Here is a 13,683-nt window from a genome sequence, read left to right on the forward strand (position 1 = left end):
ACTGAGGTTGCTGAGATAACCGCTGCATGCAAGAAGTGCTGAGCACACTTAGAACTTAGCTGTAACTTTCTGAGCGCTGGGGAAAGCAATCCATCCAAGTGCCAACAGGCGATGCCACCCACTTGTATGCCTGCTGGTCTACAGAAAATATCTGTTAACAGGTCAGCAGCATTGCTTTTCATGCAAATTATAGTTAAGTTGTGTAATCTGCTGCTCAAGGACATAGTCACGGTATAGTGAAGTTCAAAAGATTTGGACAAGTTCCTGGAGGAGAAGTCCATAAAAAATTATTAGTCAATTAACTTAGGAAAGCCATCATTTATCATTTGAAATGAACTATGAAAATTTGATCTACTTATTGAGGTTTGTCAGGCACTTGAGACCTAGACTGGCCAACATGACAGATAAGAGCTGGCTTGATGGACCTTGGTCCGACGGAGCGGCTTGTCTTATATTCACAGCACTACTTCTTAGTTCTGTAAGAGCAGTACCTACTGCTTCTGTGCACTATCAGTTCTCCAGTAAGGTGGAAGCCATATCCCACAGCTCTGCTAGTTGAACCCCAGTACTACCTGTGCTCAGTCTTGAAGTTCATCTACTGGTCTTAGCTTCATTATGTTGCCTGTTTTGTATTCTTCAGCTTGTTCCTGATCTTGTTTGTACTGTGAGACTGGGTAACCAAATGGCAGATGATATTTAATGTGAGCAAGTGCAAAGTGATGCATGTGGGAAACAGGAACCCGAATTATAGCTATGTGAAGCAAGGTTCCACGTTAGGAGTCACCGACCAGAATCTAGGACTCATTGTTGATGATACTTTGAAACTCTCTGCTCAGTGTGCGCAGTGGCAAAGAAGCAAATAGAATGTTAGGTATTATTAGAAAGGAATGGAAAATAAAACAAGGACGTTATAATGCCTTTGTATCGTTCCATGTGTACCGCACTTTGAATACTGTTTACAATTCTGGTCACCGCATTTCAAAAAAGATACAGTGAATCAGAAAGGTACAGAGAAGGGTGATGAAATGATAAAGAGGATGGGATGACTTCCATATAAGGAAAGGCTGAAACGACTAGGGCTCTTCAACTTGGAGGAAAAGACGGCTGAGGGGAGATATGATAGAGGTATATAAAATAATGAGTGGAGTAGAATGGGTAGACGTGAATCGCTTGTTTACCTTTTCCAAAAATATTAATTAGGGGGCAAGCAATGAAGCTACAAAGCAGTAAATTTAAAATGAATCAGAGAAAATATTTTTTCACTCAACGTGTAATTAAACTCTGGAATTCATTGCCAAATAATGTAGTAAAAGCAGTTAGCTTAGCAGGGTTTTAAAAAGGTTTGGATAGCTTCCTAAAAAAAAAAGGTCCATAAGCCATTATTAAAATGGACTTGGGAAAATCCACTGCTTATTTCTAGGATAAGCAGCGTAAAATGTATTGTACTGTTTTGAGATCTTGCCAAGTGCTTGTGACCTGGCTTGGCCACTGTTGGAAACAGGATACTGGGCTTGATGAACTTCCGGTCTGTCCAAGTATGGTAACACATATGTACTTATGATTTTGTGGCCATCTCGTGCATGGAGGAGTGGCCTAGTGGTTAGGGTGTTGGACTTTGGTCCTGGGGAACTGAGGAACTGAGTTCGATTCCCACTTCAGGCACAGGCAGCTCCTTGTTACTCTGGGCAAGTCACTTAACCCTCCATTGCCCCAGGTACGAATAAGTACCTGTATACAATATGTAAGCTGCATTGAGCCTGCCATAAGTGGGAAAGCACGGGGTACAAATGTAACAAAAAAAAATCTCAGGCCTGCTTTAAACCTCACCTATCTGCCAGTGCCCTGAAAACTCTGGCTAGTTTTGTGGTCTTATTTCTCCAATGATTACCTGATCGCTGCTCACTCCTGCTCTAGGATCCACTCAGTCTCTGTTCCTTTCTCTGCTCCCTGCCTTTGTGCATGCAGCCAAGCCCTGGTGACAGCCACCAACACACTGAGGCTCAACAAAGGATGAGCACCATGCCTCCCTGCTGAACATAGGAGCCGACTCTGTGGGTGCTGTGATGCTTGAGCACCCCAATATAGAGAATATTCATTGAATGTGTCCAGGGAGGGGTTATTTCCACTGGGCTTAGCACCCCAATAATTTTGAAATGTTGGCTCCTATGCTGCTGAATAGAGGGTTTGCAAAGTGTGGTCTCACATCTTCCAAATAAATCCACTCACTAAACCTTTTAAAAATGGCCCTCCAAATCACTAGTGAACAAATTTGAATGATTTATCAGCCCACTAGCGATTTAACATCAGTTTGGCAGGCTCACAAAAGAAATATAGGGGGTGCTATTTTTCTCAAAAACATAATATGTTATTTCGTATTTTGAATATGCTATCCCATTCATGAACCCACTCACACGCTAAATATTAGCCTCATAGGTAGAAGATGTCACATGATTTTGCATGATACTAAACCTTCACAATTAGTTATAAGTATGTTAGACAGAGAAAACAACTAGCAAAGGGTGAAGAGGAATTAAGCAGATGTTTTTCATCAAAGGTCATGCTAGGATAATGACTGCATGAAACAAAAGGAAGGAAATAGTGGAAGAGAGAGAAATAAATGCTTGTGGAAAGTAAAACAATTTTACTAAACACATGCAGCAAACCATATCTTATTTTCACTCATGAATAGAGGTGGTAAATAAGGCTAAGCTCATACAGGTGCTCATTTTCAAAGCACATAGACTTATAAAGTCATACAGAGGTGTATTTTCAAAGCACTTAGACTTACATAGTAGTCCTATGGAACCTGTAAGTCTAAGTGCTTTGAAAATGAGCTCCTATAATGTAAACTATGTAACTTTATAAGTCTATGGAGGCCCTTTTACTAAAGGGCGGTAGTGCTACTGTGTGGGTAGCATGCAACAAAGCAGCACCACCGTGGGAGTGCGCTGAGGTGTCCTGCACTATTACGTAGTAAGTGAAGGCAGATAAACACCTAAACGATCCATCTAGTCTGCCCAACAGTCACACTCTATCAATTCATGATTAAATCAACAAGGAATGTGCTATTCTATACTCTGTGGTGTTTCTGGGACATAGACCGTAAAAGTCCACCCAGCTCTATCTTTATGTCCACCTACCTGAGTTGCCATCAAAGCCCACTCCAGTCTTGTCATTTTCGGGACCCAGACCATAAAGTCTGTCCAGCACTGTACGTGGTTCCAACTACTGAAGTTGCTCATTGAAGCCCTTTCCAGCTTATCCTAAACTGGATTTCCATATACAGATACAGACCTACATAGTCTGCCTGGCACCAGCCTTAGTTCTTTACAGCTGGAGAAGCCGTTCAAGTGCCACTCACACATCTACCCCCTGCAGCCATTTAAGGTTTTTTTGTTTTTTTAACTTATTTTTGTTTTCTACCATCTATTTTCTAAATAGAGCTCCTCTGTGTTCATCCCACGCCTTTTTGAATTCCATCACTGTTTTTGTCTCTACCACCTCTCTCACTAAAAGGAGCATGCCAGACATGAGGGGAAGAGAGAGCAGGGCAGGCAGTGCAGCGGCACTGGAGACCAGCGCTGAATGGACACTTCAGCTGGCGGAGGTTGGGGACCCCTGCCAGCCAAGATATTTGCGGTGGCGGTTTTCACAGCTGCGGCAGTGGGTGGGGAGTGGAAGGGCGGCACGGTGGCAGACGGTGACGAGATGGCAGAGGGGGGTGGCGGCGGACCAAAATATGCCCCCCCCCACCTTGGGTTCTGGCCTCCTCCCACCTCAAGGTCTGCTATGCCCCTGAGTCTACCACCCCACGACCTCAGCTCATGTCCTCTAGTTTTATTATTTCCCCTTCTCTGAAAGAGATTTGTTTCTATATTAATAAATTTCAAGTATTAAACATCTGTATCATATCTCCCCCATCCCTTCTTTCCTCTAGACTATACATATTGCTATACGTGTTGCTGAGATCAGTGCGCACCAAATCCCAAGGTAGAAAAGGTTAAAATTAGGTTTCATACCTGATAATTTTCTTTCCATTAATCATAGCTGATCAATCCATAGACTGGTGGGTTGTGTCCATCTACCAGCAGGTGGAGATAGAGAGCAAACTTTTGCCTCCCTATATGTGGTCATGTGCTGCCGGAAACTCCTCAGTATGTCGATATCAAAGCTCCATCCGCAGGACTCAGCACTTAGAGAATTACACCCACGAAGGGACACTCTGCCCAGCTCACCACCGCCGAAACGGGGGAGGGGAATTAACCCAGCTCATCCCCACACAAGTGGGGGAGGGGAATTAGTCCAGTTCATCCCCACACAAGTGGGGGAGGGGAATCCGTCCAGCTCATCCCCGCGGAGCGGGGGAGGGACACCACACCCGCCGATGCGGGGGGATCTGGCTTATCCTGCAACCGCAACCGCGGGAGGAGCTGACTGACCCTAACACCGCCGAAGCGGGAGGGGTACAAAGCTGCCCTACAACCGCCCGAAGCGGGAGGGAGCGCCGGCAGAATTTTTGTCTCAATCCAGCCCCGTAAAACGGAAGGGAGAGGAATGCAGCAGCTCACTGTAACACAAACTCGTCTCAACTCTTGAAGAATCCAAGTGAAAAACTTGAACACGAAGTCCTCCTGAAGTAACTGAAGACTAAACTTGAACCTGAAATGCAACCAGAATAAAAACAGTACAGATATCTGGGAGGGGCTATGGATTGATCAGCTATGAATTAATGGAAAGAAAATTATCAGGTATGAAACCTAATTTTACCTTCCATTTCATCATGCTGATCAATCCATAGACTGGGGGGATGTACCGAAGCAGTACTCACCAGGGCGGGACATTGAAAATCCCTGACCTCAACACTGAAGCTCCAAACCGGGCCTCCGCCCGAGCAGCCACAGTCAAGCGGTAAGGCTTGGAGAAGGTATGGGCCGATGCCCAAGTTCCGCCTTGCATATCTCTTCCAAGGAGACGGACCCGGCCTCTGCCAACGAGGCCGCCTGAGCTCTAGTGGAGTGAGCCTTCAGCTGGATAGGCGGCACCTTCCCCGCGGCCACAAAAGCCGCTGCAATGTCTTCCTTGACCCATCTTGCCACTGTAGGCTTAGCAGCCTGCAGACCCTTACGAGGACCTGCACACAGGACAAACAGATGATCCGATTTCCGGAAATCATTGGTCACTTCCAAGTATCTGATCTCACATCCAGATATTTAAGAGCTGCTGATTCACATGGAAGCGAGAAGCAATCCTGGGCAGGAAGGAAGGCACTGTGCGAATAGACACTCCTGCCTCAGTGACCTGCAGAAAGGGCTCTCGACATGAGAGTGCCTGGAGCTCGGAAACTCTTCTGGCTGAAGTGATAGCCACCAAAAAAGACTGCTTTCCACGTAAGGTCTTTCAGAGATGCCTCAACAAGGGTTCAAAAGGCGGCTTCTGCAATGCTCTTAGCACCAGGTTGAAATTGCACGCAGGCACCACTGAGTGCAGAGGAGAGCGCAGGTGCTTAACTCCCTTGAGAAAACGCACCACATCTGGCTGCGAAGTCAGGGAAGCACCCTTCAGGCGGCCCTGAAACAAGCCAGAGCGCTACCTGGACTTTAGGGAACTGAGCGACAGGCCTTTCTCCAGACCTTCTTGCAGGAACGACCAGCACTGAAGAAATTGGAGCAGTGAATGGAGAAAATGAGCCTGCTTCACCACGCTGCAAAGGGTACGCCAAACCCTGGCGGAAGCAGTAAAAGTAGAGCGCTTCCTCGCTCTCAGCATAGTGGCGATGACCTTGTCTGAGAAGACCTTCTTCCTCAGACGCTGCCGCTCAAAAGCCAGGCCGTAAGACCAAAGGGGGAGGCCTCATCACCACGGGACCCTTATGCAACAGGCCCTGCTCCACTGGCAGCCGCAGAGGATGGTCCACTGGAGAGCCTGATCAAGTCCGCATACCAGGGACGCTGGGCCAGACTGGACCCACCAGGATTATCCGGCCTGGATGCTTTGCCACCTGGTCTAGCACCTGCCCAACCTGGGCCAGGGCGGGAACACATAGAGAAGCTTCTTGTGCCGGCCACCTGTTGAAGAAGAGCATCTACTCCCAGGGAGCGAGGGGTCCGTCCTCTGCTGAAAAAGTGCGGCACTTGGCAATTGGCCGATGACGCCATCAGGTCTAGGCTCGGCTGGCCCCAGCGCTTCGAGATGCCCAAGAACGCCTGAGCAAATAGCTGCCACTCTCCGGGCTCCAAGGTATGGCGACTGAGAAAGTCCGCCTTGACATTCATGACTCCGACAAAGAGAGCCGCTGACAGCTGTGCCAGGTTCACTTCCGCCCACTGGCATAGATTCATGGCCTCCTTGGCCAGAGGGGCGCTCTTGGTACCTCCCTGGCGGTTGACATACGCCACAGCCGTGGCATTGTCCGACCGGACCCGTACTGGCTTGAACGCCAGTACCGGGATGAACTCCAACAGCACCAACCGAATGGCTCTGAGTTCCAGGAGGTTGATAGACCACTTTGCCTCTGCAGGAGACCAGAGCCCCTACGCTGTCCTTCCCAAGCAGTGGGCTCCCCAGCCCATCAAAGAGGCGTCTGTCGTGACGACAATCCACTCCGGGGTCACCAGAGGCATTCCCGCAGACTACTTGTCTGTCTGCGTCCACCAGCTCAGCGCCTTGCGCACTGCTGGGTCCAAGGGAAGGCTCACAGCATAATCCTCCGACATCGGAGTCCAGCGCAGCAGCAGAGATTATTGTAGTGGTCTCATATGAGCCCTGACCCAGGGCACTACATCCATCGTGGCCGTCATAGAGCCCAACAGCTGCACATAGCCCCAAGCCCGAATAGGAGAGGCTACTAGGAACTAGTCCACCTGAGCCTGAAGCTTGACAATCCGATTGTCTGGCAGGAACACTCTGCCCACTTGGGTGTCTCGGGCGCAGCTGGCTTTTCTCCCAGTTGATGATCCACCTCAGGGAGCTCAAAAGAGCAACCACCCGGTTCACAGCTTTGCCGCACTCTGCATAAGAGGGGGCTTGGATCAACCAGTCGTCCAGATAAGGATGGACTTGAACTCCTTCCTTCCTCAGGAAGGGCCGCGAGGACCACCATTACTTGGAGAAGGTCCGCGGAGCAGTAGCCAACCCGAACGGGAGGGCTCTGAACTGGAAGTGCGGCCCAGTACTGCAACACGCAGAAAGCGTTGATGAGGAGGCCCAGATGGGAATATGCAAGTACGCTTCCCTTGATGACCAAGGATGCCAAGAACTCTCCTGCCTTCACTGCCGCTATAACAGAGCGGAGGGTCTCCATGCTAAAGTGCCCAACTTCCAAGGCCCAATGGACCCCTTGAGGTCGAGGATAGGCCGTACAGAACCTCCTTTCTTGGAATCACAAAGAAAATGGAGTAACGTCCCTTGCCAAGCTGATTTTCTGGCACCGGAACGACCGCCCCCAGGCGGATCAGATTGTCCAAGGTCTGCTGCACTGCCACAGCTTTGACCGGAGACTTGCAGGGAGAGAGTACAAACCCGTCTTTCAAGGGTCGGCAGAACTCTAGCTTGTAGCCGTCTCTGATGACTTCCAGCACCCAAGCGTCTGAAGTTATTGTGGTCCAATCGCCCATAAACGAGGACAGCCGTCCTCCAATCTGCACTGGGGCGTGGACCAAGGCCCCGTCATTGGGTACGAGACCCTGGGGGAGGACCAGAGGGAGCACCTCCGGGACGGCAGTCTCTGCGAAAGGAATGCTGCTTGGGGGAGAGGGGGCAGAGGAGCCCGACCTGCCCGGGCGGTACCGACGGACTTCCTGAAACCGTCCTCTGGAGGTACCAGGGCGAGTACTAGCCCGAGCCCTGACCTCTGGTAACTTCTTGCCCTTAGACGTGCCGAGATCGGTCACGATCTTGTCCAGCTCGACCCCAAAGAGCAGCTTGCCTTTAAAAGGCAATCTAGCCAGGCGGGATTTAGAGGCGTGGTCAGCAGACCAATGCTTCAGCCAAAGCCACCGCCGCGCAGAGATTGTCTGAGCCATGCCTTTAGCTGAGGCTCTCAAGACATCATACAGCAAGTCTGCCAAATAGGCTAAGCCCGATTCCAGGGCCGGCCAATCAGCCCTCAAGGAATGATCCGAGGGGGAAGCCCGCTGCACCATAGTCAGGCATGCCCTGGCCACATAGGAGCCGCAAACTGAGGCCTGCAAACTTAAAGCAGCTGCCTCAAAGGACGACCTTAAGGCCGCCTCCAATCTTCTGTCTTGGGCGTCCTTTAGGGCCGTGCCACCTTCCACTGGCAACGCCGTTTTCTTAGTCACCGCAGTGATTAAGAATCCACGGTAGGCCACAGGAAGGCCTCACGTTCACTTTCAGGCAAAGGATAGAGGCGGGACATAGCCCTAGCCACTTGAAGGCGCGCTTCTGGGACATCCCATTGAGCCGAAATTAAGGTGTGCATGGCATCATGCACGTGGAAGGTTCTAGGCGGGCGCTTTGTCCCCAGCATAATGGCAGAGCCAACAGGGGCTGAGGGAGAGACGTCCTCCGGAGAGGAAATCTTCAAAATGCCCATGGCCTGCACTAACAGGTTGGGCAAATCCTCTGAGCTAAAGAGCCGCGCTGCAGAGGGGTCATCCGCTCCATCCGAGCGGGGATCCGTCTCCTCCAAGGAATCCGCAAAGGACCGTTGGGAGAACTCAGATACGCTGCCCTCATCTACATCGGAGGAGACAAAGTCCTCCAAGGCCTGGGAATCAACCCGAGGGCGTTTACCTCTGGGAACCTCACGTCTTTATCAGACGAGAGAGCAGGGGCAGCGTTTTGCATAAGGAAGGCCTGATGCAGCAGCAAAACAAACTCGGGGGAAACCCCCCAGACTGTGCACTTCCGCAGCCTGGGCAACAGCCCTAGACGCACCCTCAACCGGCGCTCGTAAGAGCGGGGGAGAGACATGCTGCGCATCCAAAATGGCGTCCGGCGTGACACTCCGCGAAGGAGCCGCGCGGGAAGAGCGGCGCTTAATTTTAGCCGCTTTGGTGCCGTCGCCCAAATTAAGGGCGTTCATGGCATTAATGTCTCCAACCTCAAGGGCGGCCCAAGAAGAAGCCGTCCGAGCCGCGTGGCCGGCCAAGATGGCGGAGGCGAGGAGCGGGGGGATGGGCGTTTAAGGCGGGAAAAAACCGCCAAGCCGGATGAAGGACCGGGACATTCATCGGTCACGAAACTGTCACCCAACAAGGGCGAAACAGGCTTTAAGACCCCCGCATCCCCTCTAGAAGCGCTCAAGCGATCCGGGGAGCGACTCTTTACGCCCTCGCCCTCTGACGCCATATGCCACGTGGAGATAAATCGGGGAATCCCCTGCCCGCTATAAAAAGGTAAAAATTACCTGCTTTCCGCTCCGAGCTGTAACGACCTGGTGTCCCAGTGAGTAGCTGCAATGAACGTTTAAATAAACGTCGAAATAAACGCCTTTAAGGACGTTCAAAAATTTTTTTTTTTTTTTTTTTTTAACGGAGCCAGCGGGAGGGGGGGAGAAAAGGAGGGACCTGGTACCACCAGGTTTGCACTTGCTCAAAAGAGCCCTCAACCCCAGGCACTCAACAAAACCTAAAAATTAGGCTTGGAGGCCTAGCCAGAGCTGCTGCTGTGTGTGACCACCACCTGCTGAGATAGAGAACATACTGAGGAGTTTCCGGCAGCACATGACCACATATAGGGAGGCAAAAGTTTGCTCTCTATCTCCACCTGCTGGTAGATGGACACAACCCACCAGTCTATGGATTGATCAGCATGATGAAATGGAATAGAAATTATTTTCTAGTGCAGGGGGGGAGGCATGCTCTGTGCTAATCGGGTAGCATGGGCACATTACCGTGTGCTACACAATTAGTGCAGAAGTAGCACAGGAGCCATAACCACCTAAGTAGATGGCGGTAAGGGCTCCCAGAAGTAATGGCCACGTGATAATGGGAAAATTAGCGCATGGCCATTTAAAAAATAAAATTAGCACAGCCATTTTTCAGCCGCAATAGAAAGCGACCAGAGTACATGGCAAACCCATGTGCTAATTGCAGCACCAGCCACTTTCTAACGTGGATTAGTAAAAGGACCCTTATGTGCTTTGAAAATGAGCCTCATAATATGATATTACAACATTCAAATCAAACATCAAGCAACTTTAGTTTTAGGGAAAGTGCAGTAAATAATATGCAGATGTAATTTTGCCCATTTGAGACAGATGCTAGAACCAATGAATATTTACTCTGATCTCATCCATCAAGCTCAGGACTAGCAAAACTATCACAAAATTCATAGAATACAAGAAGGGGAACACCATTATGGGCATAAGAAATCTTCAACATCATCTTGAAACATTAAGGTAGTAATTTAAAAAATTTCTACAAGGAGGCCTGCAAGCAAATTACACCTCAATAAAGGGAGACTTAATCAATGTAGGCTACTGTTAAGAGGGTTTATGTACCACATCTCATGCTATTTTAGCACAGCTCCCCATTTATGGAAAGAGATCTAGTTACTAATAACCTGGGTTAACAGTAACAACCCATCTTAACAGTATCCCACACTGATAACTCCCCCCCCCCCCCCCCTCCGAGTTTTTCTTTAAAAATTTGGGGCCAGTAATGTCACGGTTACTTCAGTAGCTGAAGTGCACACTGTAAATTGTGAATGGGGATTTCAAACCAAATCCATACACATTGCCCTGCTACTTCTGCCTTCTTCCTGATTCAGTGCAGCAGTGGATTTCAACCACAAACAAGCAGATTCTCACCATAGTTATTCCTGTTAAATGATCTGTATTGGAACCACCACCAGAATCGCTCCAATATCTTTTGCAGCTTAGTTCAAGTGTGCTCTCAATAATTGGCTTTCTTGGACAAAGAAAGGTCACAGCATCCAGGAAATAGTGGCTAAATTAATACCATTATTGCAATGCAAAGAAAACAACTAATGAATCATAATAACAATAAAGAGGATTTAAGGCTATGGCTAACAAAGAGGGCAAGAAAAAAATCCTCCTAAAAAAGAGCATCACTGAACAATATATGCATGCCTATAACCCCAGATAGCTCTTTAGGTTAGACAGAAAACAGATGACAACGGCAGTAAACTAGGCTAAAGTTTGGATTAGTAAGTCAATTTGAAAAGCAAAAGGTCAGCAGCCAGATTTTCCATCAGTCTTCATGAAATGTGGATGAAAGCCACACTCTTGACTTATTTTAATAGAAATTGAAAAAACTGTGGAAAGTTGATAATTAGATTACAAATAAGAAAACAAATATAATGAAGGGAAATTTTCAAAGCCATTTCCCCAATTGCACATGCTTTGGAAAAGGTTTAAAAGGAGTCAACAGTCAGAAGCCCTTATTTACTTTGCTGTATTATAACAATAACATGTTATTTACCAATAACTCAACATGGGGAACTGTAAAGCACAAAAATGCACACAAAACAGCTTATTACTATGCAAAATTAGTAACACAGCTTGCATTAAACCTCACAAACTGCATTATTCATTGAAAGTTACTGCCCATCCCCAGGAATTCCAGAACTACTGCATAAACTGATGCTTTCAGGGAGCAAATCAAAGGGGCTGGCTCAGTAATAATTAAATCAATAAAATTTCCTACCCTAACCCCTTCCCTGAGCTATGTTAAATAAATGTAGGCTTATCAGAAACCCCTCCTTACTTTCCAATATCTTTTAAATGTAATTAACGTCCCCCAGAATGCTCGGGCACTTTATAACCACAGAACCACATCTACAAAATTAAAAGCATTTTGCTTGTCTATCAGGTTTATTTATGCAAAAACACACTTAAATTCCAATACGCTACAAAAATATTACACACACCAGCAAAACTTTGTAGTGCAATTCTTAATTAGTGCAAGCTTTGCCCATGGCATACCTCTAGAGAGTCACAAAACCCGATGAATGCTAAAAGACACACAAGGCCCATTCTAAATCTGACCCTTAGTAAACTCAGTCTGTAAAGGTTTTACATAATATCATCAGGTTCTAGACATTAAGAAAAATGTAAGATGAATATGTGTAACATTTCTCACCTCTTTTCTTGCCTGTTTCATTTGGGATGCAACATCATTTGATTCACCAACTTAAAATAAAAATTGAACAATAATGTGAAAATTGAAAGTGGGAAAAAAAGCTTCTCAATTTCATTTTGTATCCTCCATTCTACCTGATCAGCATGACCAGGTGGTCCTAAGAACCTACAAGAATATCAGGGTAAGGTATCAAACCTTTCATCTTGTACACCCCTTTGTGCATTGGAAGAAATAAAAATTCTACATTTATATCACATTTACTTCACATGAAAAAGAGAATGTGATACCAACTGTAACATCATAAAGAGTGATAAGATTATTAAAAAAAGACCAATTGGCCAATTCAGTCTGCATAGTTATAGCTCACATTACTAAGTATACATCCTGGCCACCTGCCACAGAAGCTTGATTGCTTATGATATTGCTGTTTATCCACACCAGTATTGCTCTTCTTCCACTTTGGTTGCCAGAAATATAAACATACAAATTCACACACCCATTTCAACATTCATCAGCTCTTCCCCCCACCCAAAAGCCCTGAAACAACCCAAGCAGCCACCAAAAGCAATGAGGCCATTGCCCAAACACTGGGCCACGCAGAGATTCCTATGGTTTTACATACAAGTAATGGCCACCGCCAATCTCCTGGCACTGACCTGCTGGTTTCTGGGGAACTGTAGCTTGTTGATAACTGCCTGGCTATCCCATGACCAGTGGTATTGGCTCATGCTTTCCAAATTTGCCCCCTGTTTTCCCCATATCATCTTTCTGGACAGTATCTAGCCATCACTAACTTGTTGCCACTGTCCCAATTAGTTTCTGGGGAACTGTTACTTCTGCTACTAACCTGGCTACTCAACAGCCTGCTGTCACTAGATCTACTCAACTTCTCAACCACATTCCCACTGCTGCCTTCCCTATCTTATCGATGAATGTCCAGATTTCATTGCAAATAGTGATCTCCCCATCTGCCGGTCGACTATCAAGCTTTATTGTCTTCCTCTTTGTTTATTAAAGTCCCATACCTATTTCTAGTGGTTTCTTACAAAGGTGCAGTAGCAGTTTTAGTGCGGGCTAATGATTTGCGCGTGCTAAATGTTAGAGATGCCCATAGGAATATATGGCCAAAAAAGTCAAACCCTCAAAACTAATATGAGGATACGCACCAAAGAATACTGACTTTTGATCACTCTATAATTTTGAAAAGGGCTTACAAGGAGTTCAGTATAGGCTGATCCTACAGCCGAGCTTGAAGTTCAGTGAGTCTAGCCGCGGAACGGCTCATTACAAAGCTCCATACATCATGTTACACTCCTTTAAATGTAGCCCTTATTTTTATTATGTGAATACACCCATACAAAATCCAATGTGAATACAATAAAAAATTAGTGAAACACATATTTTTTTGGTGGATCTCCAAATAAAAATAGGACCCACTATTAAAGGAGAGAAACTTACACTCCCAACCGATGCAGTCACACTATTAAACTGCTTGGAAGAAAAAGTAAAAAAATCAACTATGCGCTGGAAACATTCTATGAAGCCAACAGGAGCAGACTTATCTGAATAAAAGATATTGTCACTGTTTCACTGCAAGATTCACACGTCCTACAGA

Source organism: Microcaecilia unicolor, chromosome 1, assembly GCF_901765095.1.
Source record: "Microcaecilia unicolor chromosome 1, aMicUni1.1, whole genome shotgun sequence".
Taxonomy (NCBI): domain Eukaryota; kingdom Metazoa; phylum Chordata; class Amphibia; order Gymnophiona; family Siphonopidae; genus Microcaecilia; species Microcaecilia unicolor.